Consider the following 20,630-nt stretch of genomic DNA (forward strand, 5'->3'; position numbering starts at 1 on the left):
CCCGGCAGGGATGTACTTTTCATTGTCATGTCATTAAACGATCTTTTGTGAAGTAAAAAACACATTTGATTTTTCTTGAAGGTTGTAAAATCTAAACCAAGAAAATGAGTCTAGCTATTGAAATATAATGCAGAAATTTTGAATCTCAGAGAACAAAGAAAAGTTTGTTTCCGTCCAGGCTCGAACTGGGGACCTTTCGCGTGTTAGGCGAAGGTGATAACCACTACACTAAGGAAACCACATGAAAAGGTTCGCTTAATCGCCGTCCAGTAATTTTGTGGTTGCCTTAAGAAATCTGGTTGTTTTCCAACCCATTTTGTCACAAATTGTGACATTGCAAGTCACTGAGAATTTGATAGAGTTCCCAATGTCTCTGTGGCGCAATGGATTAGCGCGCTGGACTTCTAATCCAGGGGTTCGAGTCCCGGCAGGCATGTACTTTTCATTGTCATGTCATTAAACGCTCTTTTGTGAAGTAAAAAACACTTTTGATTTTTCTTGAAGCTTGCAAAATCTAAACCAAGAAAATGAGTCTAGCTATTGAAATATAATGCAGAAATTTTAAATCTCAGAGAACAAAGAAAAGTTTGTTTCCGCCCAGGCTCGAACTGGGGACCTTTCGCGTGTTAGGCGAACGTGATAACCACTACACTACGGAAACCACATGAAAAGGTTCGCTTAATCGCCGTCCAGTAGTTTGGTGGTTGCCTAAAGAAATCTGGTTGTTTTCCAACTCAATTTGTCACAAATTGTGACATTGCAAGTCACAGAGAATTTGATAGAGTTCCCAATGTCTCTGTGGCGCAATGGATTAGCGCGCAGGACTACTAATCCAGGGGTTCGTGTCCCGGCAGGGATGTACTTTTCATTGTCATGTCATTAAACGATCTTTTTGAAGTAAAAAACAAATTTGCTTTTTCTTGAAGGTTGTAAAATCTAAACCAAGAAAATGAGTCTAGCTATTGAAATATAATGCAGATACTTCAAATCTCAGAAAACAGAGAAAAGTTTGTTTCCGCCCAGACTCGAACTGTGGACCTTTCGCGTGTGAGGCGAACGTGATAAGCACTACACTACGGAAACCAGATGGTAAGATTCGGTTAATCGCCGTCCAGTAGTTTGACGGTTGCCTTAAGAAATCTGGTTGTTTTCCAACCCATTTTGTCACAAATTGTGACATTGCAAGTCACTGAGAATTTGATAGAGTTCCCAATGTCTCTGTGGCGCAATGGATTAGCGCGCTGGACTTCTAATCCAGGCGTTCGAGTACCGGCAGGCATGTACTTTTCATTGTCATGTCATTAAACGATCTCTTGTGAAGTAAAAAACACATTTGATTTTTCTTGAAGCTTGTAAAATCTAAACCAAGAAAATGAGTCTAGCTATTGAAATATAATGCAGAAATTTTAAATCTCAGAGAACAAAGAAAAGTTTGTTTCCGCCCAGGCTCGAACTGGGGACCTTTCTCATGTTAGGCGAACGTGATAACCACTACACTACGGAAACCACATGAAAAGGTTCGCTTAATCGCCGTCCAGTAGTTTGGTGGTTGCCTAAAGAAATCTGGTTGTTTTCCAACTCAATTTGTCACAAATTGTGACATTGCAAGTCACAGAGAATTTGATAGAGTTCCCAATGTCTCTGTGGCGCAATGGATTAGCGCGCAGGACTTCTAATCCAGGGGTTCGTGTCCCGGCAGGGATGTACTTTTCATTGTCATGTCATTAAACGATCTTTTTGAAGTAAAAAACAAATTTGCTTTTTCTTGAAGGTTGTAAAATCTAAACCAAGAAAATGAGTCTGGCTATTGAAATATAATGCAGATACTTCAAATCTCACAGAACAAAGAAAAGTTTGTTTCCGCCCAGACTCGAACTGTGGACCTTTCGCGTGTGAGGCGAACGTGATAACCACTACACTACGGAAACCAGATGGTAAGATTCGGTTAATCGCCGTCCAGTAGTTTGACGGTTGCCTTAAGAAATCTGGTTGTTTTCCAACCCAATTTGTCACAAATTGTGACATTGCAAGTCACTGAGAATTTGATAGAGTTCCCAATGTCTCTGTGGCGCAATGGATTAGCGCGCTGGACTTCTAATCCAGGGGTTCGAGTCCCGGCAGGGATGTACTTTTCATTGTCATGTCATTAAACGATCTTTTGTGAAATAAAGAACACATTTGATTTTTCTTGAAGGTTGTAAAATCTAAACCAAGAAAATGAGTCTAGCTATTGAAATATAATGCAGAAATTTTAAATCTCAGAGAACAAAGAAAAGTTTTTTCCGCCCAGGGTCGAACTGGGGACCTTTCGCGTGTTAGGCGAACGTGATAACCACTACACTACGGAAACCACATGAAAAGGTTCGCTTAATCGCCGTCCAGTAGTTTGGTGGTTGCCTTAAGAAATCTGGTTGTTTTCCAACACAATTTGTCACACATTGTGACATTGGAAGTCACTGAGAATTTGATAGAGTTCCCAATGTCTCTGTGGCGCAATGGATTAGCGCGCTGAACTTCTAATCCAGGGGTTCGAGTCCCGGCAGGGATGTACTTTTCATTGTCATGACATTAAACGATCTTTTGTGAAGTAAAAAACACATTTGATTATTCTTGAAGCTTGTAAAATCTAAACTAAGAAAATGAGTCTAGCTATTGAAATATAATGCAGAAATTTTAAATCTCAGAGAACAAAGAAAAGTTTGTTTCCGCCCAGGCTCGAAGTGGGGACCTTTCGCGTGTTAGGCGAACGTGATAACCACTACACTACGGAAACCACATGAAAAGGTTCGCTTAAACGCCGTCCAGTAGTTTGGTGGTTGCCTTAAGAAATCTGGTTGTTTTCCAACACAATTTGTCACAAATTGTGACATTGCAAGTCACTGAGAATTTGATAGAGTTCCCAATGTCTCTGTGGCGCAATGGATGATCGCGATGGACTTCTAATGCAGAGGTTCCGGGTTGGAGTCCCGGCAGGGATGTACTTTTTATTGTCACATCATAAAACTATGTTTTTGAAGTAAAAAACAAATTTGATTTTTCTGTAAGGTTGTAAAAGCTAAATCAAGAAAACGAATCTAGGAATTGAAATGTAATACAGATACTTCAAACTCAGAGAACAAAGAAAAGTTTGTTTCCGCCCAGGCTCGAACTGGGGACCTATCGCGGGTGAAGCGAACGTGATAACCACTACACTACGGAAAACACATGGTAAGATTCGGTTAATCGCCGTCCAGTAGTTTGACGGTTGCCTAAAAACCTGGTTGTTTTCCAACACAAAATAGAACTAGTGGACACCGACATGTCTGGAAAGAATCATTTGAAACATCGGGCAAGCGATAATTTTGTCACAAATTGTGACATTGCAAGTCACAGAGAATTTGATAGACTTCCCAATGTCTCTGTGGTGCAATGGATTAGCGCGCTGGACTTCTAATCCAGAGGTTCCGGGTTCGAGTCCCGGCAGGGATGTACTTTTTAGTGTCACATCGTAAAACTATGTTTTTGAAGTAAAAACCAAATTTGATTTTTCTGGAAGGTTGTAAAAGCTAAACCAAGGAAATGAGTCAAGCTATTGAAATATAATGCAGATGCTTTAAATCTCAGAAAACAGAGAAAAGTTTGTTTCCGCCCAGGCTCGAACTGGGGACCTTTCGCGTGTTAGGCGAACGTGATAACCACTACACTACGGAAACCACATGGAAAGGTTCGCTTAATCGCCGTCCAGTAGTTTGGTGGTTGCCTTAAGAAATCTGGTTGTTTTCCAACCCAATTTGTCACAAATTGTGACATTGCAAGTCACTGAGAATTTGATAGAGTTCCCAATATCTCTATGGCGCAATGGATTAGCGCGCTGGACTTCTAATCCAGGCGTTCGAGTACCGGCAGGCATGTACTTTTCATTGTCATGTCATTAAACGATCTCTTGTGAAGTAAAAAACACATTTGATTTTTCTTGAAGCTTGTAAAATCTAAACCAAGAAAATGAGTCTAGCTATTGAAATATAATGCAGAAATTTTAAATCTCAGAGAACAAAGAAAAGTTTGTTTCCGCCCAGGCTCGAACTGGGGACCTTTCTCATGTTAGGCGAACGTGATAACCACTACACTACGGAAACCACATGAAAAGGTTCGCTTAATCGCCGTCCAGTAGTTTGGTGGTTGCCTAAAGAAATCTGGTTGTTTTCCAACTCAATTTGTCACAAATTGTGACATTGCAAGTCACAGAGAATTTGATAGAGTTCCCAATGTCTCTGTGGCGCAATGGATTAGCGCGCAGGACTTCTAATCCAGGGGTTCGTGTCCCGGCAGGGATGTACTTTTCATTGTCATGTCATTAAACGATCTTTTTGAAGTAAAAAACAAATTTGCTTTTTCTTGAAGGTTGTAAAATCTAAACCAAGAAAATGAGTCTAGCTATTGAAATATAATGCAGATACTTCAAATCTCAGAGAACAAAGAAAAGTTTGTTTCCGCCCAGACTCGAACTGTGGACCTTTCGCGTGTGAGGCGAACGTGATAACCACTACACTACGGAAACCAGATGGTAAGATTCGGTTAATCGCCGTCCAGTAGTTTGACGGTTGCCTTAAGAAATCTGGTTGTTTTCCAACCCAATTTGTCACAAATTGTGACATTGCAAGTCACTGAGAATTTGATAGAGTTCCCAATGTCTCTGTGGCGCAATGGATTAGCGCGCTGGACTTCTAATCCAGGGGTTCGAGTCCCGGCAGGGATGTACTTTTCATTGTCATGTCATTAAACGATCTTTTGTGAAATAAAAAACACATTTGATTTTTCTTGAAGGTTGTAAAATCTAAACCAAGAAAATGAGTCTAGCTATTGAAATATAATGCAGAAATTTTAAATCTCAGAGAACAAAGAAAAGTTTTTTCCGCCCAGGGTCGAAGTGGGGACCTTTCGCGTGTTAGGCGAACGTGATAACCACTACACTACGGAAACCACATGAAAAGGTTCGCTTAATCGCCGTCCAGTAGTTTGGTGGTTGCCTTAAGAAATCTGGTTGTTTTCCAACACAATTTGTCACACATTGTGACATTGGAAGTCACTGAGAATTTGATAGAGTTCCCAATGTCTCTGTGGCGCAATGGATTAGCGCGCTGAACTTCTAATCCAGGGGTTCGAGTCCCGGCAGGGATGTACTTTTCATTGTCATGACATTAAACGATCTTTTGTGAAGTAAAAAACACATTTGATTATTCTTGAAGCTTGTAAAATCTAAACTAAGAAAATGAGTCTAGCTATTGAAATATAATGCAGAAATTTTAAATCTCAGAGAACAAAGAAAAGTTTGTTTCCGCCCAGGCTCGAAGTGGGGACCTTTCTCGTGTTAGGCGAACGTGATAACCACTACACTACGGAAACCACATGAAAAGGTTGGCTTAATCGCCGTCCAGTAGTTTGGTGGTTGCCTTAAGAAATCTGGTTGTTTTCCAACACAATTTGTCACAAATTGTGACATTGCAAGTCACTGAGAATTTGATAGAGTTCCCAATGTCTCTGTGGCGCAATGGATGATCGCGATGGACTTCTAATGCAGAGGTTCCGGGTTGGAGTCCCGGCAGGGATGTACTTTTTATTGTCACATCATAAAACTATGTTTTTGAAGTAAAAAACAAATTTGATTTTTCTGTAAGGTTGTAAAAGCTAAATCAAGAAAACGAATCTAGGAATTGAAATGTAATACAGATACTTCAAACTCAGAGAACAAAGAAAAGTTTGTTTCCGCCCAGGCTCGAACTGGGGACCTATCGCGGGTGAAGCGAACGTGATAACCACTACACTACGGAAAACACATGGTAAGATTCGGTTAATCGCCGTCCAGTAGTTTGACGTTTGCCTAAAAACCTGGTTGTTTTCCAACACAAAATAGAACTAGTGGACACCGACATGTCTGGAAAGAATCATTTGAAACATCGGGCAAGCGATAATTTTGTCACAAATTGTGACATTGCAAGTCACAGAGAATTTGATAGACTTCCCAATGTCTCTGTGGCGCAATGGATTAGCGCGCTGGACTTCTAATCCAGAGGTTCCGGGTTCGAGTCCCGGCAGGGATGTACTTTTTAGTGTCACATCGTAAAACTATGTTTTTGAAGTAAAAACCAAATTTGATTTTTCTGGAAGGTTGTAAAAGCTAAACCAAGGAAATGAGTCAAGCTATTGAAATATAATGCAGATGCTTTAAATCTCAGAAAACAGAGAAAAGTTTGTTTCCGCCCAGGCTCGAACTGGGGACCTTTCGCGTGTTAGGCGAACGTGATAACCACTACACTACGGAAACCACATGGAAAGGTTCGCTTAATCGCCGTCCAGTAGTTTGGTGGTTGCCTTAAGAAATCTGGTTGTTTTCCAACCCAATTTGTCACAAATTGTGACATTGCAAGTCACTGAGAATTTGATAGAGTTCCCAATATCTCTATGGCGCAATGGATTAGCGCGCTGGACTTCTAATCCAGGGGTTCGAGTCCCGGCAGGGATGTACTTTTCATTGTCATGTCATTAAACGATCTTTTGTGAAGTAAAAAACACATTTGATTTTTCTTGAAGGTTGTAAAATCTAAACCAAGAAAATGAGTCTAGCTATTGAAATATAATGCAGAAATTTTAAATCTCAGAGAACAAAGAAAAGTTTTTTCCGCCCAGGGTCGAACTGGGGACCTTTCTCGTGTTAGGCGAACGTGATAACCACTACACTACGGAAACCACATGAAAAGGTTCGCTTAATCGCCGTCCAGTAGTTTGGTGGTTGCCTTAAGAAATCTGGTTGTTTTCCAACCCAATTTGTCACAAATTGTGACATTGCAAGTCACTGAGAATTTGATAGAGTTTCCAATGTCTCTGTGGCGCAATGGATTAGCGCGCTGGACTTCTAATCCAGGGGTTGGAGTCCCGGCAGGGATGTACTTTTCATTGTCATGTCATTAAACGATCTTTTGTGAAATAAAAAACACATTTGATTATTCTTGAAGCTTGTAAAATCTAAACTAAGAAAATGAGTCTAGCTATTGAAATATAATGCAGAAATTTTAAATCTCAGAGAACAAAGAAAAGTTTGTTTCCGCCCAGGCTCGAAGTGGGGACCTTTCGCGTGTTAGGCGAACGTGATAACCACTACACTACGGAAACCACATGAAAAGGTTCGCTTAAACGCCGTCCAGTAGTTTGGTGGTTGCCTTAAGAAATCTGGTTGTTTTCCAACACAATTTGTCACAAATTGTGACATTGCAAGTCACTGAGAATTTGATAGAGTTCCCAATGTCTCTGTGGCGCAATGGATTAGCGCGCTGGACTTCTAATGCAGAGGTTCCGGGTTGGAGTCCCGGCAGGGATGTACTTTTTATTGTCACATCATAAAACTATGTTTTTGAAGTAAAAAACAAATTTGATTTTTCTGTAAGGTTGTAAAAGCTAAATCAAGAAAACGAATCTAGGAATTGAAATGTAATACAGATACTTCAAACTCAGAGAACAAAGAAAAGTTTGTTTCCGCCCAGGCTCGAACTGGGGACCTATCGCGGGTGAAGCGAACGTGATAACCACTACACTACGGAAAACACATGGTAAGATTCGGTTAATCGCCGTCCAGTAGTTTGACGGTTGCCTAAAAACCTGGTTGTTTTCCAACACAAAATAGAACTAGTGGACACCGACATGTCTGGAAAGAATCATTTGAAACATCGGGCAAGCGATAATTTTGTCACAAATTGTGACATTGCAAGTCACAGAGAATTTGATAGACTTCCCAATGTCTCTGTGGCGCAATGGATTAGCGCGCTGGACTTCTAATCCAGAGGTTCCGGGTTCGAGTCCCGGCAGGGATGTACTTTTTAGTGTCACATCGTAAAACTATGTTTTTGAAGTAAAAACCAAATTTGATTTTTCTGGAAGGTTGTAAAAGCTAAACCAAGGAAATGAGTCAAGCTATTGAAATATAATGCAGATGCTTTAAATCTCAGAAAACAGAGAAAAGTTTGTTTCCGCCCAGGCTCGAACTGGGGACCTTTCGCGTGTTAGGCGAACGTGATAACCACTACACTACGGAAACCACATGGAATGGTTCGCTTAATCGCCGTCCAGTAGTTTGGTGGTTGCCTTAAGAAATCTGGTTGTTTTCCAACCCAATTTGTCACAAATTGTGACATTGCAAGTCACTGAGAATTTGATAGAGTTCCCAATATCTCTATGGCGCAATGGATTAGCGCGCTGGACTTCTAATCCAGGCGTTCGAGTACCGGCAGGCATGTACTTTTCATTGTCATGTCATTAAACGATCTCTTGTGAAGTAAAAAACACATTTGATTTTTCTTGAAGCTTGTAAAATCTAAACCAAGAAAATGAGTCTAGCTATTGAAATATAATGCAGAAATTTTAAATCTCAGAGAACAAAGAAAAGTTTGTTTCCGCCCAGGCTCGAACTGGGGACCTTTCTCATGTTAGGCGAACGTGATAACCACTACACTACGGAAACCACATGAAAAGGTTCGCTTAATCGCCGTCCAGTAGTTTGGTGGTTGCCTAAAGAAATCTGGTTGTTTTCCAACTCAATTTGTCACAAATTGTGACATTGCAAGTCACAGAGAATTTGATAGAGTTCCCAATGTCTCTGTGGCGCAATGGATTAGCGCGCAGGACTTCTAATCCAGGGGTTCGTGTCCCGGCAGGGATGTACTTTTCATTGTCATGTCATTAAACGATCTTTTTGAAGTAAAAAACAAATTTGCTTTTTCTTGAAGGTTGTAAAATCTAAACCAAGAAAATGAGTCTGGCTATTGAAATATAATGCAGATACTTCAAATCTCACAGAACAAAGAAAAGTTTGTTTCCGCCCAGACTCGAACTGTGGACCTTTCGCGTGTGAGGCGAACGTGATAACCACTACACTACGGAAACCAGATGGTAAGATTCGGTTAATCGCCGTCCAGTAGTTTGACGGTTGCCTTAAGAAATCTGGTTGTTTTCCAACCCAATTTGTCACAAATTGTGACATTGCAAGTCACTGAGAATTTGATAGAGTTCCCAATGTCTCTGTGGCGCAATGGATTAGCGCGCTGGACTTCTAATCCAGGGGTTCGAGTCCCGGCAGGGATGTACTTTTCATTGTCATGTCATTAAACGATCTTTTGTGAAGTAAAAAACACATTTGATTTTTCTTGAAGGTTGTAAAATCTAAACCAAGAAAATGAGTCTAGCTATTGAAATATAATGCAGAAATTTTAAATCTCAGAGAACAAAGAAAAGTTTTTTCCGCCCAGGGTCGAACTGGGGACCTTTCGCGTGTTAGGCGAACGTGATAACCACTACACTACGGAAACCACATGAAAAGGTTCGCTTAATCGCCGTCCAGTAGTTTGGTGGTTGCCTTAAGAAATCTGGTTGTTTTCCAACACAATTTGTCACACATTGTGACATTGGAAGTCACTGAGAATTTGATAGAGTTCCCAATGTCTCTGTGGCGCAATGGATTAGCGCGCTGAACTTCTAATCCAGGGGTTCGAGTCCCGGCAGGGATGTACTTTTCATTGTCATGACATTAAACGATCTTTTGTGAAGTAAAAAACACATTTGATTATTCTTGAAGCTTGTAAAATCTAAACTAAGAAAATGAGTCTAGCTATTGAAATATAATGCAGAAATTTTAAATCTCAGAGAACAAAGAAAAGTTTGTTTCCGCCCAGGCTCGAAGTGGGGACCTTTCGCGTGTTAGGCGAACGTGATAACCACTACACTACGGAAACCACATGAAAAGGTTGGCTTAATCGCCGTCCAGTAGTTTGGTGGTTGCCTTAAGAAATCTGGTTGTTTTCCAACACAATTTGTCACAAATTGTGACATTGCAAGTCACTGAGAATTTGATAGAGTTCCCAATGTCTCTGTGGCGCAATGGATGATCGCGATGGACTTCTAATGCAGAGGTTCCGGGTTGGAGTCCCGGCAGGGATGTACTTTTTATTGTCACATCATAAAACTATGTTTTTGAAGTAAAAAACAAATTTGATTTTTCTGTAAGGTTGTAAAAGCTAAATCAAGAAAACGAATCTAGGAATTGAAATGTAATACAGATACTTCAAACTCAGAGAACAAAGAAAAGTTTGTTTCCGCCCAGGCTCGAACTGGGGACCTATCGCGGGTGAAGCGAACGTGATAACCACTACACTACGGAAAACACATGGTAAGATTCGGTTAATCGCCGTCCAGTAGTTTGACGGTTGCCTAAAAACCTGGTTGTTTTCCAACACAAAATAGAACTAGTGGACACCGACATGTCTGGAAAGAATCATTTGAAACATCGGGCAAGCGATAATTTTGTCACAAATTGTGACATTGCAAGTCACAGAGAATTTGATAGACTTCCCAATGTCTCTGTGGCGCAATGGATTAGCGCGCTGGACTTCTAATCCAGAGGTTCCGGGTTCGAGTCCCGGCAGGGATGTACTTTTTAGTGTCACATCGTAAAACTATGTTTTTGAAGTAAAAACCAAATTTGATTTTTCTGGAAGGTTGTAAAAGCTAAACCAAGGAAATGAGTCAAGCTATTGAAATATAATGCAGATGCTTTAAATCTCAGAAAACAGAGAAAAGTTTGTTTCCGCCCAGGCTCGAACTGGGGACCTTTCGCGTGTTAGGCGAACGTGATAACCACTACACTACGGAAACCACATGGAAAGGTTCGCTTAATCGCCGTCCAGTAGTTTGGTGGTTGCCTTAAGAAATCTGGTTGTTTTCCAACCCAATTTGTCACAAATTGTGACATTGCAAGTCACTGAGAATTTGATAGAGTTCCCAATATCTCTATGGCGCAATGGATTAGCGCGCTGGACTTCTAATCCAGGGGTTCGAGTCCCGGCAGGGATGTACTTTTCATTGTCATGTCATTAAACGATCTTTTGTGAAGTAAAAAACACATTTGATTTTTCTTGAAGGTTGTAAAATCTAAACCAAGAAAATGAGTCTAGCTATTGAAATATAATGCAGAAATTTTAAATCTCAGAGAACAAAGAAAAGTTTTTTCCGCCCAGGGTCGAACTGGGGACCTTTCTCGTGTTAGGCGAACGTGATAACCACTACACTACGGAAACCACATGAAAAGGTTCGCTTAATCGCCGTCCAGTAGTTTGGTGGTTGCCTTAAGAAATCTGGTTGTTTTCCAACCCAATTTGTCACAAATTGTGACATTGCAAGTCACTGAGAATTTGATAGAGTTTCCAATGTCTCTGTGGCGCAATGGATTAGCGCGCTGGACTTCTAATCCAGGGGTTGGAGTCCCGGCAGGGATGTACTTTTCATTGTCATGTCATTAAACGATATTTTGTGAAATAAAAAACACATTTGATTATTCTTGAAGCTTGTAAAATCTAAACTAAGAAAATGAGTCTAGCTATTGAAATATAATGCAGAAATTTTAAATCTCAGAGAACAAAGAAAAGTTTGTTTCCGCCCAGGCTCGAAGTGGGGACCTTTCGCGTGTTAGGCGAACGTGATAACCACTACACTACGGAAACCACATGAAAAGGTTCGCTTAAACGCCGTCCAGTAGTTTGGTGGTTGCCTTAAGAAATCTGGTTGTTTTCCAACACAATTTGTCACAAATTGTGACATTGCAAGTCACTGAGAATTTGATAGAGTTCCCAATGTCTCTGTGGCGCAATGGATTAGCGCGCTGGACTTCTAATGCAGAGGTTCCGGGTTGGAGTCCCGGCAGGGATGTACTTTTTATTGTCACATCATAAAACTATGTTTTTGAAGTAAAAAACAAATTTGATTTTTCTGTAAGGTTGTAAAAGCTAAATCAAGAAAACGAATCTAGGAATTGAAATGTAATACAGATACTTCAAACTCAGAGAACAAAGAAAAGTTTGTTTCCGCCCAGGCTCGAACTGGGGACCTATCGCGGGTGAAGCGAACGTGATAACCACTACACTACGGAAAACACATGGTAAGATACGGTTAATCGCCGTCCAGTAGTTTGACGGTTGCCTAAAAACCTGGTTGTTTTCCAACACAAAATAGAACTAGTGGACACCGACATGTCTGGAAAGAATCATTTGAAACATCGGGCAAGCGATAATTTTGTCACAAATTGTGACATTGCAAGTCACAGAGAATTTGATAGACTTCCCAATGTCTCTGTGGCGCAATGGATTAGCGCGCTGGACTTCTAATCCAGAGGTTCCGGGTTCGAGTCCCGGCAGGGATGTACTTTTTAGTGTCACATCATAAAACTATGTTTTTGAAGTAAAAACCAAATTTGATTTTTCTGGAAGGTTGTAAAAGCTAAACCAAGGAAATGACTCAAGCTATTGAAATACAATGCAGATGCTTTAAATCTCAGAAAACAGAGAAAAGTTTGTTTCCGCCCAGGCTCGAACTGGGGACCTTTCGCGTGTTAGGCGAACGTGATAACCACTACACTACGGAAACCACATGGAAAGGTTCGCTTAATCGCCGTCCAGTAGTTTGGTGGTTGCCTTAAGAAATCTGGTTGTTTTCCAACTCAATTTGTCACAAATTGTGACATTGCAAGTCACTGAGAATTTGATAGAGTTCCCAATATCTCTGTGGCGCAATGGATTAGCGCGCTGGACTTCTAATCCAGGGGTTCGAGTCCCGGCAGGGATGTACTTTTCATTGTCATGTCATTAAACGATCTTTTGTGAAGTAAAAAACACATTTGATTTTTCTTGAAGGTTGTAAAATCTAAACCAAGAAAATGAGTCTAGCTATTGAAATATAATGCAGAAATTTTAAATCTCAGAGAACAAAGAAAAGTTTTTTCCGCCCAGGGTCGAACTGGGGACCTTTCTCGTGTTAGGCGAACGTGATAACCACTACACTACGGAAACCACATGAAAAGGTTCGCTTAATCGCCGTCCAGTAGTTTGGTGGTTGCCTTAAGAAATCTGGTTGTTTTCCAAACCAATTTGTCACAAATTGTGACATTGCAAGTCACTGAGAATTTGATAGAGTTTCCAATGTCTCTGTGGCGCAATGGATTAGCGCGCTGGACTTCTAATCCAGGGGTTCGAGTCCCGGCAGGGATGTACTTTTCATTGTCATGTCATTAAACGATCTTTTGTGAAATAAAAAACACATTTGATTATTCTTGAAGCTTGTAAAATCTAAACTAAGAAAATGAGTCTAGCTATTGAAATATAATGCAGAAATTTTAAATCTCAGAGAACAAAGAAAAGTTTGTTTCCGCCCAGGCTCGAAGTGGGGACCTTTCGCGTGTTAGGCGAACGTGATAACCACTACACTACGGAAACCACATGAAAAGGTTCGCTTAAACGCCGTCCAGTAGTTTGGTGGTTGCCTTAAGAAATCTGGTTGTTTTCCAACACAATTTGTCACAAATTGTGACATTGCAAGTCACTGAGAATTTGATAGAGTTCCCAATGTCTCTGTGGCGCAATGGATTAGCACGCTGGACTTCTAATCCAGGGGTTCGAGTCCCGGCAGGGATGTACTTTTCATTGTCATGTCATTAAACGATCTTTCGTGAAGTAAAAAACACATTTGATTTTTCTTGAAGCTTGTAAAATCTAAACCAAGAAAATGAGTCTAGCTATTGAAAAATAATGCAGAAATTTTAAATCTCAGAGAACAAAGAAAAGTTTGTTTCCGCCCAGGCTCGAACTGGGGACCTTTCGCGTGTTAGGCGAACGTGATAACCACTACACTACGGAAACCACATGAAAAGGTTCGCTTAATCGCCATCCAGTAGTTTGGTGGTTGCCTTAAGAAATCTGGTTGTTTTCCAACTCAATTTGTCACAAATTGTGACATTGCAAGTCGCAGAGAATTTGATATAGTTCCCAATGTCTCTGTGGCTCAATGGATTAGCGCGCTGGACTACTAATCCAGGGGTTCGAGTCCCGGCAGGGATGTACTTTTCATTGTCATGTCATTAAACGATCTTTTGTGAAGTAAAAAACACATTTGATTTTTCTTGAAGGTTGTAAAATCTAAACCAAGAAAATGAGTCTAGCTATTGAAATATAATGCAGAAATTTTAAATCTCAGAGAACAAAGAAAAGTTTGTTTCCGCCCAGGCTCGAACTGGGGACCTTTCGCGTGTTAGGCGAACGTGATAACCACTTCACTACGGAAACCACATGAAAAGCTTCGCTTAATCGCCGTCCAGTAATTTGGTGGTTGCCTTAAGAAATCTGGTTGTTTTCCAACCCAATTTGTCACAAATTGTGACATTGCAAGTCACAGAGAATTTGATAGAGTTCCCAATGTCTCTGTGGCGCAATGGATTAGCGCGCAGGACTTCTAATCCAGGGGTTCGTGTCCCGGCAGGGATGTACTTTTCATTGTCATGTCATTAAACGATCTTTTTGAAGTAAAAAACAAATTTGCTTTTTCTTGAAGGTTGTCAAATCTAAACCAAGAAAATGAGTCTAGCTATTGAAATATAATGCAGATACTTCAAATCTCAGAAAACAGAGAAAAGTTTGTTTCCGCCCTGACTCGAACTGTGGACCTTTCGCGTGTGAGGCGAACGTGATAACCACTACACTAAGGAAACCACATGAAAAGGTTCGCTTAATCGCCGTCCAGTAGTTTGACGGTTGCCTTAAGAAATCTGGTTGTTTTCCAACCCATTTTGTCACAAATTGTGACATTGCAAGTCACTGAGAATTTGATAGAGTTCCCAATGTCTCTGTGGCGCAATGGATTAGCGCGCTGGACTTCTAATCCAGGCGTTCGAGTACCGGCAGGCATGTACTTTTCATTGTCATGTCATTAAACGGTCTTTTGTGAAGTAAAAAACACATTTGCTTTTTCTTGAAGGTTGTAAAATCTAAACCAAGAAAATGAGTCTAGCTATTGAACTATAATCCAGAAATTTTAAATCTCAGAGAACAAAGAAAAGTTTGTTTCCGCCCAGGCTCGAACTGGGAACCTTTCGCGTGTTAGGCGAACGTGATAACCACTACACTACGGAAACCACATGAAAAGGTTCGCTTAATCGCCGTCCAGTAGTTTGGTGGTTGCCTTAAGAAATCTGGTTGTTTTCCAACCCAATTTGTCACAAATTGTGACATTGCAAGTCACTGAGAATTTGATAGAGTTCCCAATGTCTCAGTGGCGCAATGGATTAGCACGCTGGACTTCTAATCCAGGGGTTCGAGTCCCGGTAGGGTTGTACTTTTCATTGTCATGTCATTAAACGATCTTTCGTGAAGTAAAAAACACATTTGATTTTTCTTGAAGCTTGTAAAATCTAAACCAAGAAAATGAGTCTAGCTATTGAAATATAATGCAGAAATTTTAAATCTCAGAGAACAAAGAAAAGTTTGTTTCCGCCCAGGCTCGAACTGGGGACCTTTCGCGTGTTAGGCGAACGTGATAACCACTACACTACGGAAACCACATGAAAAGGTTCGCTTAATCGCCATCCAGTAGTTTGGTGGTTGCCTTAAGAAATCTGGTTGTTTTCCAACTCAATTTGTCACAAATTGTGACATTGCAAGTCGCAGAGAACTTGATATAGTTCCCAATGTCTCTGTGGGTCAATGGATTAGCGCGCTGGACTACAAATCCAGGGGTTCGAGTCCCGGCAGGGATGTACTTTTCATTGTCATGTCATTAAACGATCTTTTGTGAAGTAAAAAACACATTTGATTTTTCTTGAAGGTTGTAAAATCTAAACTAAGAAAATGAGTCTAGCTATTGAAATATAATGCAGAAATTTTAAATCTCAGAGAACAAAGAAAAGTTTGTTTCCGCCCAGGCTCGAAGTGGGGACCTTTCGCGTGTTAGGCGAACGTGATAACCACTACACTACGGAAACCACATGAAAAGGTTCGCTTAAACGCCGTCCAGTAGTTTGGTGGTTGCCTTAAGAAATCTGGTTGTTTTCCAACACAATTTGTCACAAATTGTGACATTGCAAGTCACTGAGAATTTGATAGAGTTCCCAATGTCTCTGTGGCGCAATGGATTAGCGCGCTGGACTTCTAATGCAGAGGTTCCGGGTTGGAGTCCCGGCAGGGATGTACTTTTTATTGTCACATCATAAAACTATGTTTTTGAAGTAAAAAACAAATTTGATTTTTCTGTAAGGTTGTAAAAGCTAAATCAAGAAAACGAATCTAGGAATTGAAATGTAATACAGATACTTCAAACTCAGAGAACAAAGAAAAGTTTGTTTCCGCCCAGGCTCGAACTGGGGACCTATCGCGGGTGAAGCGAACGTGATAACCACTACACTACGGAAAACACATGGTAAGATACGGTTAATCGCCGTCCAGTAGTTTGACGGTTGCCTAAAAACCTGGTTGTTTTCCAACACAAAATAGAACTAGTGGACACCGACATGTCTGGAAAGAATCATTTGAAACATCGGGCAAGCGATAATTTTGTCACAAATTGTGACATTGCAAGTCACAGAGAATTTGATAGACTTCCCAATGTCTCTGTGGCGCAATGGATTAGCGCGCTGGACTTCTAATCCAGAGGTTCCGGGTTCGAGTCCCGGCAGGGATGTACTTTTTAGTGTCACATCATAAAACTATGTTTTTGAAGTAAAAACCAAATTTGATTTTTCTGGAAGGTTGTAAAAGCTAAACCAAGGAAATGACTCAAGCTATTGAAATACAATGCAGATGCTTTAAATCTCAGAAAACAGAGAAAAGTTTGTTTCCGCCCAGGCTCGAACTGGGGACCTTTCGCGTGTTAGGCGAACGTGATAACCACTACACTACGGAAACCACATGGAAAGGTTCGCTTAATCGCCGTCCAGTAGTTTGGTGGTTGCCTTAAGAAATCTGGTTGTTTTCCAACTCAATTTGTCACAAATTGTGACATTGCAAGTCACTGAGAATTTGATAGAGTTCCCAATATCTCTGTGGCGCAATGGATTAGCGCGCTGGACTTCTAATCCAGGGGTTCGAGTCCCGGCAGGGATGTACTTTTCATTGTCATGTCATTAAACGATCTTTTGTGAAGTAAAAAACACATTTGATTTTTCTTGAAGGTTGTAAAATCTAAACCAAGAAAATGAGTCTAGCTATTGAAATATAATGCAGAAATTTTAAATCTCAGAGAACAAAGAAAAGTTTGTTTCCGCCCAGGGTCGAACTGGGGACCTTTCTCGTGTTAGGCGAACGTGATAACCACTACACTACGGAAACCACATGAAAAGGTTCGCTTAATCGCCGTCCAGTAGTTTGGTGGTTGCCTTAAGAAATCTGGTTGTTTTCCAAACCAATTTGTCACAAATTGTGACATTGCAAGTCACTGAGAATTTGATAGAGTTTCCAATGTCTCTGTGGCGCAATGGATTAGCGCGCTGGACTTCTAATCCAGGGGTTCGAGTCCCGGCAGGGATGTACTTTTCATTGTCATGTCATTAAACGATCTTTTGTGAAATAAAAAACACATTTGATTATTCTTGAAGCTTGTAAAATCTAAACTAAGAAAATGAGTCTAGCTATTGAAATATAATGCAGAAATTTTAAATCTCAGAGAACAAAGAAAAGTTTGTTTCCGCCCAGGCTCGAAGTGGGGACCTTTCGCGTGTTAGGCGAACGTGATAACCACTACACTACGGAAACCACATGAAAAGGTTCGCTTAAACGCCGTCCAGTAGTTTGGTGGTTGCCTTAAGAAATCTGGTTGTTTTCCAACACAATTTGTCACAAATTGTGACATTGCAAGTCACTGAGAATTTGATAGAGTTCCCAATGTCTCTGTGGCGCAATGGATTAGCACGCTGGACTTCTAATCCAGGGGTTCGAGTCCCGGCAGGGATGTACTTTTCATTGTCATGTCATTAAACGATCTTTCGTGAAGTAAAAAACACATTTGATTTTTCTTGAAGCTTGTAAAATCTAAACCAAGAAAATGAGTCTAGCTATTGAAAAATAATGCAGAAATTTTAAATCTCAGAGAACAAAGAAAAGTTTGTTTCCGCCCAGGCTCGAACTGGGGACCTTTCGCGTGTTAGGCGAACGTGATAACCACTACACTACGGAAACCACATGAAAAGGTTCGCTTAATCGCCATCCAGTAGTTTGGTGGTTGCCTTAAGAAATCTGGTTGTTTTCCAACTCAATTTGTCACAAATTGTGACATTGCAAGTCGCAGAGAATTTGATATAGTTCCCAATGTCTCTGTGGCTCAATGGATTAGCGCGCTGGACTACTAATCCAGGGGTTCGAGTCCCGGCAGGGATGTACTTTTCATTGTCATGTCATTAAACGATCTTTTGTGAAGTAAAAAACACATTTGATTTTTCTTGAAGGTTGTAAAATCTAAACCAAGAAAATGAGTCTAGCTATTGAAATATAATGCAGAAATTTTAAATCTCAGAGAACAAAGAAAAGTTTGTTTCCGCCCAGGCTCGAACTGGGGACCTTTCGCGTGTTAGGCGAACGTGATAACCACTTCACTACGGAAACCACATGAAAAGCTTCGCTTAATCGCCGTCCAGTAATTTGGTGGTTGCCTTAAGAAATCTGGTTGTTTTCCAACCCAATTTGTCACAAATTGTGACATTGCAAGTCACAGAGAATTTGATAGAGTTCCCAATGTCTCTGTGGCGCAATGGATTAGCGCGCAGGACTTCTAATCCAGGGGTTCGTGTCCCGGCAGGGATGTACTTTTCATTGTCATGTCATTAAACGATCTTTTTGAAGTAAAAAACAAATTTGCTTTTTCTTGAAGGTTGTCAAATCTAAACCAAGAAAATGAGTCTAGCTATTGAAATATAATGCAGATACTTCAAATCTCAGAAAACAGAGAAAAGTTTGTTTCCGCCCTGACTCGAACTGTGGACCTTTCGCGTGTGAGGCGAACGTGATAACCACTACACTAAGGAAACCACATGAAAAGGTTCGCTTAATCGCCGTCCAGTAGTTTGACGGTTGCCTTAAGAAATCTGGTTGTTTTCCAACCCATTTTGTCACAAATTGTGACATTGCAAGTCACTGAGAATTTGATAGAGTTCCCAATGTCTCTGTGGCGCAATGGATTAGCGCGCTGGACTTCTAATCCAGGCGTTCGAGTACCGGCAGGCATGTACTTTTCATTGTCATGTCATTAAACGGTCTTTTGTGAAGTAAAAAACACATTTGCTTTTTCTTGAAGGTTGTAAAATCTAAACCAAGAAAATGAGTCTAGCTATTGAACTATAATCCAGAAATTTTAAATCTCAGAGAACAAAGAAAAGTTTGTTTCCGCCCAGGCTCGAACTGGGAACCTTTCGCGTGTTAGGCGAACGTGATAACCACTACACTACGGAAACCACATGAAAAGGTTCGCTTAATCGCCGTCCAGTAGTTTGGTGGTTGCCTTAAGAAATCTGGTTGTTTTCCAACCCAATTTGTCACAAATTGTGACATTGCAAGTCACTGAGAATTTGATAGAGTTCCCAATGTCTCAGTGGCGCAATGGATTAGCACGCTGGACTTCTAATCCAGGGGTTCGAGTCCCGGTAGGGTTGTACTTTTCATTGTCATGTCATTAAACGATCTTTCGTGAAGTAAAAAACACATTTGATTTTTCTTGAAGCTTGTAAAATCTAAACCAAGAAAATGAGTCTAGCTATTGAAATATAATGCAGAAATTTTAAATCTCAGAGAACAAAGAAAAGTTTGTTTCCGCCCAGGCTCGAACTGGGGACCTTTCGCGTGTTAGGCGAACGTGATAACCACTACACTACGGAAACCACATGAAAAGGTTCGCTTAATCGCCATCCAGTAGTTTGGTGGTTGCCTTAAGAAATCTGGTTGTTTTCCAACTCAATTTGTCACAAATTGTGACATTGCAAGTCGCAGAGAACTTGATATAGTTCCCAATGTCTCTGTGGGTCAATGGATTAGCGCGCTGGACTACAAATCCAGGGGTTCGAGTCCCGGCAGGGATGTACTTTTCATTGTCATGTCATTAAACGATCTTTTGTGAAGTAATTCAAAACCCAGTGTATAAACCCTAGGCCAAACAGAATCAACCGTACTTGTACACAGTATTTCACAGAATATATATTTCGCCAAAAAGTTTTGGCATCGTCAGTTCTGTAAGCGAATACAATACTGTTATAAAAGCATAGTAAAACAGTAAAAACAATAAAATACTAAAACAAGCTACCAGAATAACATGCAACTGGTGAAGAAACTTTCCAGAGTGAACGCCGCACTGTTTACTATCGTGCTGTCAAGTATGCCGCAGGTGTGTTGCAAAACAGAAAAAAAGCGGAGGTACAGAAAAAGATAAGACAGTAATTGGGTTGAGGGGAATGCGTGGAAAACGAATTTAGCGAACACGCGGTAGTATCATGCGCTGGATGTTTATTTTGGCGTTAATCAATCCCAACCACTTTGCTTCGGCCATATCTAAATTTTGTAGCACAGGTTGTTCTGCAAAAATGACCGAAAAACATTGTGCGATGTTTGGTTTTTTAACGAGCGTAGACATATGCTTCTGTTCGTAATGGCGAAAAAGCGCAGCTTTGTCATCCTTGTGTTGGTGCTGTGTGATGGCAAATCTTTTCCATGCTGCGCGATGACTACGCCACCTTGTTGCAAACGTATTTTTCGTTTGACCAACGTATCTGTCGCCACAAAGCGTGCATGTCGCAATGTAAATACCGTGGCTGTTGC

General features: G+C 40.7%; 47 non-coding genes across 47 annotated transcripts; 9 read left to right on the forward strand and 38 right to left on the reverse strand.

The window, feature by feature from the left end:
• Positions 1 to 588: 588 nt before the first annotated feature.
• Trnav-aac (transfer RNA valine (anticodon AAC)) lies at positions 589 to 661 on the reverse strand. The gene has a single exon. It is a non-coding gene; the product is annotated as a tRNA-Val (tRNA).
• Positions 662 to 1,010: 349 nt separating this feature from the next.
• On the reverse strand, positions 1,011 to 1,083 carry Trnav-cac (transfer RNA valine (anticodon CAC)). The gene has a single exon. It is a non-coding gene; the product is annotated as a tRNA-Val (tRNA).
• A 350-nt stretch (positions 1,084 to 1,433) lies between these two features.
• Trnav-aac (transfer RNA valine (anticodon AAC)) lies at positions 1,434 to 1,506 on the reverse strand. Its single transcript has one exon. It is a non-coding gene; the product is annotated as a tRNA-Val (tRNA).
• Positions 1,507 to 1,855: 349 nt separating this feature from the next.
• Positions 1,856 to 1,928, reverse strand: Trnav-cac (transfer RNA valine (anticodon CAC)). The gene has a single exon. It is a non-coding gene; the product is annotated as a tRNA-Val (tRNA).
• A 349-nt stretch (positions 1,929 to 2,277) lies between these two features.
• On the reverse strand, positions 2,278 to 2,350 carry Trnav-aac (transfer RNA valine (anticodon AAC)). Its single transcript has one exon. It is a non-coding gene; the product is annotated as a tRNA-Val (tRNA).
• A 350-nt stretch (positions 2,351 to 2,700) lies between these two features.
• Trnav-aac (transfer RNA valine (anticodon AAC)) lies at positions 2,701 to 2,773 on the reverse strand. Its single transcript has one exon. It is a non-coding gene; the product is annotated as a tRNA-Val (tRNA).
• A 355-nt stretch (positions 2,774 to 3,128) lies between these two features.
• Positions 3,129 to 3,202, reverse strand: Trnav-cac (transfer RNA valine (anticodon CAC)). Its single transcript has one exon. It is a non-coding gene; the product is annotated as a tRNA-Val (tRNA).
• Positions 3,203 to 3,394: 192 nt separating this feature from the next.
• On the forward strand, positions 3,395 to 3,468 carry Trnar-ucu (transfer RNA arginine (anticodon UCU)). Its single transcript has one exon. It is a non-coding gene; the product is annotated as a tRNA-Arg (tRNA).
• Positions 3,469 to 3,619: 151 nt separating this feature from the next.
• On the reverse strand, positions 3,620 to 3,692 carry Trnav-aac (transfer RNA valine (anticodon AAC)). Its single transcript has one exon. It is a non-coding gene; the product is annotated as a tRNA-Val (tRNA).
• A 350-nt stretch (positions 3,693 to 4,042) lies between these two features.
• Trnav-aac (transfer RNA valine (anticodon AAC)) lies at positions 4,043 to 4,115 on the reverse strand. Its single transcript has one exon. It is a non-coding gene; the product is annotated as a tRNA-Val (tRNA).
• Positions 4,116 to 4,464: 349 nt separating this feature from the next.
• Trnav-cac (transfer RNA valine (anticodon CAC)) lies at positions 4,465 to 4,537 on the reverse strand. The gene has a single exon. It is a non-coding gene; the product is annotated as a tRNA-Val (tRNA).
• A 1,200-nt stretch (positions 4,538 to 5,737) lies between these two features.
• On the reverse strand, positions 5,738 to 5,811 carry Trnav-cac (transfer RNA valine (anticodon CAC)). Its single transcript has one exon. It is a non-coding gene; the product is annotated as a tRNA-Val (tRNA).
• Positions 5,812 to 6,003: 192 nt separating this feature from the next.
• On the forward strand, positions 6,004 to 6,077 carry Trnar-ucu (transfer RNA arginine (anticodon UCU)). The gene has a single exon. It is a non-coding gene; the product is annotated as a tRNA-Arg (tRNA).
• Positions 6,078 to 6,228: 151 nt separating this feature from the next.
• Positions 6,229 to 6,301, reverse strand: Trnav-aac (transfer RNA valine (anticodon AAC)). Its single transcript has one exon. It is a non-coding gene; the product is annotated as a tRNA-Val (tRNA).
• Positions 6,302 to 7,073: 772 nt separating this feature from the next.
• On the reverse strand, positions 7,074 to 7,146 carry Trnav-aac (transfer RNA valine (anticodon AAC)). Its single transcript has one exon. It is a non-coding gene; the product is annotated as a tRNA-Val (tRNA).
• A 131-nt stretch (positions 7,147 to 7,277) lies between these two features.
• On the forward strand, positions 7,278 to 7,351 carry Trnar-ucu (transfer RNA arginine (anticodon UCU)). The gene has a single exon. It is a non-coding gene; the product is annotated as a tRNA-Arg (tRNA).
• Positions 7,352 to 7,501: 150 nt separating this feature from the next.
• Trnav-cac (transfer RNA valine (anticodon CAC)) lies at positions 7,502 to 7,575 on the reverse strand. The gene has a single exon. It is a non-coding gene; the product is annotated as a tRNA-Val (tRNA).
• Positions 7,576 to 7,767: 192 nt separating this feature from the next.
• Positions 7,768 to 7,841, forward strand: Trnar-ucu (transfer RNA arginine (anticodon UCU)). Its single transcript has one exon. It is a non-coding gene; the product is annotated as a tRNA-Arg (tRNA).
• A 151-nt stretch (positions 7,842 to 7,992) lies between these two features.
• Trnav-aac (transfer RNA valine (anticodon AAC)) lies at positions 7,993 to 8,065 on the reverse strand. The gene has a single exon. It is a non-coding gene; the product is annotated as a tRNA-Val (tRNA).
• Positions 8,066 to 8,415: 350 nt separating this feature from the next.
• Positions 8,416 to 8,488, reverse strand: Trnav-aac (transfer RNA valine (anticodon AAC)). The gene has a single exon. It is a non-coding gene; the product is annotated as a tRNA-Val (tRNA).
• Positions 8,489 to 8,837: 349 nt separating this feature from the next.
• Positions 8,838 to 8,910, reverse strand: Trnav-cac (transfer RNA valine (anticodon CAC)). Its single transcript has one exon. It is a non-coding gene; the product is annotated as a tRNA-Val (tRNA).
• Positions 8,911 to 9,259: 349 nt separating this feature from the next.
• On the reverse strand, positions 9,260 to 9,332 carry Trnav-aac (transfer RNA valine (anticodon AAC)). Its single transcript has one exon. It is a non-coding gene; the product is annotated as a tRNA-Val (tRNA).
• A 350-nt stretch (positions 9,333 to 9,682) lies between these two features.
• On the reverse strand, positions 9,683 to 9,755 carry Trnav-aac (transfer RNA valine (anticodon AAC)). Its single transcript has one exon. It is a non-coding gene; the product is annotated as a tRNA-Val (tRNA).
• A 355-nt stretch (positions 9,756 to 10,110) lies between these two features.
• On the reverse strand, positions 10,111 to 10,184 carry Trnav-cac (transfer RNA valine (anticodon CAC)). Its single transcript has one exon. It is a non-coding gene; the product is annotated as a tRNA-Val (tRNA).
• A 192-nt stretch (positions 10,185 to 10,376) lies between these two features.
• Trnar-ucu (transfer RNA arginine (anticodon UCU)) lies at positions 10,377 to 10,450 on the forward strand. The gene has a single exon. It is a non-coding gene; the product is annotated as a tRNA-Arg (tRNA).
• A 151-nt stretch (positions 10,451 to 10,601) lies between these two features.
• On the reverse strand, positions 10,602 to 10,674 carry Trnav-aac (transfer RNA valine (anticodon AAC)). Its single transcript has one exon. It is a non-coding gene; the product is annotated as a tRNA-Val (tRNA).
• A 772-nt stretch (positions 10,675 to 11,446) lies between these two features.
• Positions 11,447 to 11,519, reverse strand: Trnav-aac (transfer RNA valine (anticodon AAC)). Its single transcript has one exon. It is a non-coding gene; the product is annotated as a tRNA-Val (tRNA).
• Positions 11,520 to 11,650: 131 nt separating this feature from the next.
• Positions 11,651 to 11,724, forward strand: Trnar-ucu (transfer RNA arginine (anticodon UCU)). Its single transcript has one exon. It is a non-coding gene; the product is annotated as a tRNA-Arg (tRNA).
• Positions 11,725 to 11,874: 150 nt separating this feature from the next.
• On the reverse strand, positions 11,875 to 11,948 carry Trnav-cac (transfer RNA valine (anticodon CAC)). Its single transcript has one exon. It is a non-coding gene; the product is annotated as a tRNA-Val (tRNA).
• Positions 11,949 to 12,140: 192 nt separating this feature from the next.
• Positions 12,141 to 12,214, forward strand: Trnar-ucu (transfer RNA arginine (anticodon UCU)). Its single transcript has one exon. It is a non-coding gene; the product is annotated as a tRNA-Arg (tRNA).
• Positions 12,215 to 12,365: 151 nt separating this feature from the next.
• Trnav-aac (transfer RNA valine (anticodon AAC)) lies at positions 12,366 to 12,438 on the reverse strand. The gene has a single exon. It is a non-coding gene; the product is annotated as a tRNA-Val (tRNA).
• Positions 12,439 to 13,210: 772 nt separating this feature from the next.
• Positions 13,211 to 13,283, reverse strand: Trnav-aac (transfer RNA valine (anticodon AAC)). Its single transcript has one exon. It is a non-coding gene; the product is annotated as a tRNA-Val (tRNA).
• Positions 13,284 to 13,633: 350 nt separating this feature from the next.
• Trnav-aac (transfer RNA valine (anticodon AAC)) lies at positions 13,634 to 13,706 on the reverse strand. The gene has a single exon. It is a non-coding gene; the product is annotated as a tRNA-Val (tRNA).
• A 350-nt stretch (positions 13,707 to 14,056) lies between these two features.
• On the reverse strand, positions 14,057 to 14,129 carry Trnav-aac (transfer RNA valine (anticodon AAC)). The gene has a single exon. It is a non-coding gene; the product is annotated as a tRNA-Val (tRNA).
• Positions 14,130 to 14,901: 772 nt separating this feature from the next.
• Trnav-aac (transfer RNA valine (anticodon AAC)) lies at positions 14,902 to 14,974 on the reverse strand. Its single transcript has one exon. It is a non-coding gene; the product is annotated as a tRNA-Val (tRNA).
• Positions 14,975 to 15,324: 350 nt separating this feature from the next.
• Trnav-aac (transfer RNA valine (anticodon AAC)) lies at positions 15,325 to 15,397 on the reverse strand. The gene has a single exon. It is a non-coding gene; the product is annotated as a tRNA-Val (tRNA).
• Positions 15,398 to 15,747: 350 nt separating this feature from the next.
• Trnav-aac (transfer RNA valine (anticodon AAC)) lies at positions 15,748 to 15,820 on the reverse strand. Its single transcript has one exon. It is a non-coding gene; the product is annotated as a tRNA-Val (tRNA).
• Positions 15,821 to 15,951: 131 nt separating this feature from the next.
• Positions 15,952 to 16,025, forward strand: Trnar-ucu (transfer RNA arginine (anticodon UCU)). The gene has a single exon. It is a non-coding gene; the product is annotated as a tRNA-Arg (tRNA).
• A 150-nt stretch (positions 16,026 to 16,175) lies between these two features.
• Positions 16,176 to 16,249, reverse strand: Trnav-cac (transfer RNA valine (anticodon CAC)). The gene has a single exon. It is a non-coding gene; the product is annotated as a tRNA-Val (tRNA).
• Positions 16,250 to 16,441: 192 nt separating this feature from the next.
• Trnar-ucu (transfer RNA arginine (anticodon UCU)) lies at positions 16,442 to 16,515 on the forward strand. The gene has a single exon. It is a non-coding gene; the product is annotated as a tRNA-Arg (tRNA).
• Positions 16,516 to 16,666: 151 nt separating this feature from the next.
• On the reverse strand, positions 16,667 to 16,739 carry Trnav-aac (transfer RNA valine (anticodon AAC)). Its single transcript has one exon. It is a non-coding gene; the product is annotated as a tRNA-Val (tRNA).
• Positions 16,740 to 17,089: 350 nt separating this feature from the next.
• On the reverse strand, positions 17,090 to 17,162 carry Trnav-aac (transfer RNA valine (anticodon AAC)). Its single transcript has one exon. It is a non-coding gene; the product is annotated as a tRNA-Val (tRNA).
• A 350-nt stretch (positions 17,163 to 17,512) lies between these two features.
• Positions 17,513 to 17,585, reverse strand: Trnav-aac (transfer RNA valine (anticodon AAC)). The gene has a single exon. It is a non-coding gene; the product is annotated as a tRNA-Val (tRNA).
• A 350-nt stretch (positions 17,586 to 17,935) lies between these two features.
• Trnav-aac (transfer RNA valine (anticodon AAC)) lies at positions 17,936 to 18,008 on the reverse strand. The gene has a single exon. It is a non-coding gene; the product is annotated as a tRNA-Val (tRNA).
• A 350-nt stretch (positions 18,009 to 18,358) lies between these two features.
• Positions 18,359 to 18,431, reverse strand: Trnav-aac (transfer RNA valine (anticodon AAC)). Its single transcript has one exon. It is a non-coding gene; the product is annotated as a tRNA-Val (tRNA).
• A 772-nt stretch (positions 18,432 to 19,203) lies between these two features.
• Trnav-aac (transfer RNA valine (anticodon AAC)) lies at positions 19,204 to 19,276 on the reverse strand. Its single transcript has one exon. It is a non-coding gene; the product is annotated as a tRNA-Val (tRNA).
• A 350-nt stretch (positions 19,277 to 19,626) lies between these two features.
• Trnav-aac (transfer RNA valine (anticodon AAC)) lies at positions 19,627 to 19,699 on the reverse strand. Its single transcript has one exon. It is a non-coding gene; the product is annotated as a tRNA-Val (tRNA).
• Between the last annotated feature and the right edge of the window lie 931 nt (positions 19,700 to 20,630).

Source organism: Phallusia mammillata, chromosome 6, assembly GCF_965637545.1.
Source record: "Phallusia mammillata chromosome 6, kaPhaMamm4.hap1.1, whole genome shotgun sequence".
Lineage (NCBI taxonomy): Eukaryota > Metazoa > Chordata > Ascidiacea > Phlebobranchia > Ascidiidae > Phallusia > Phallusia mammillata.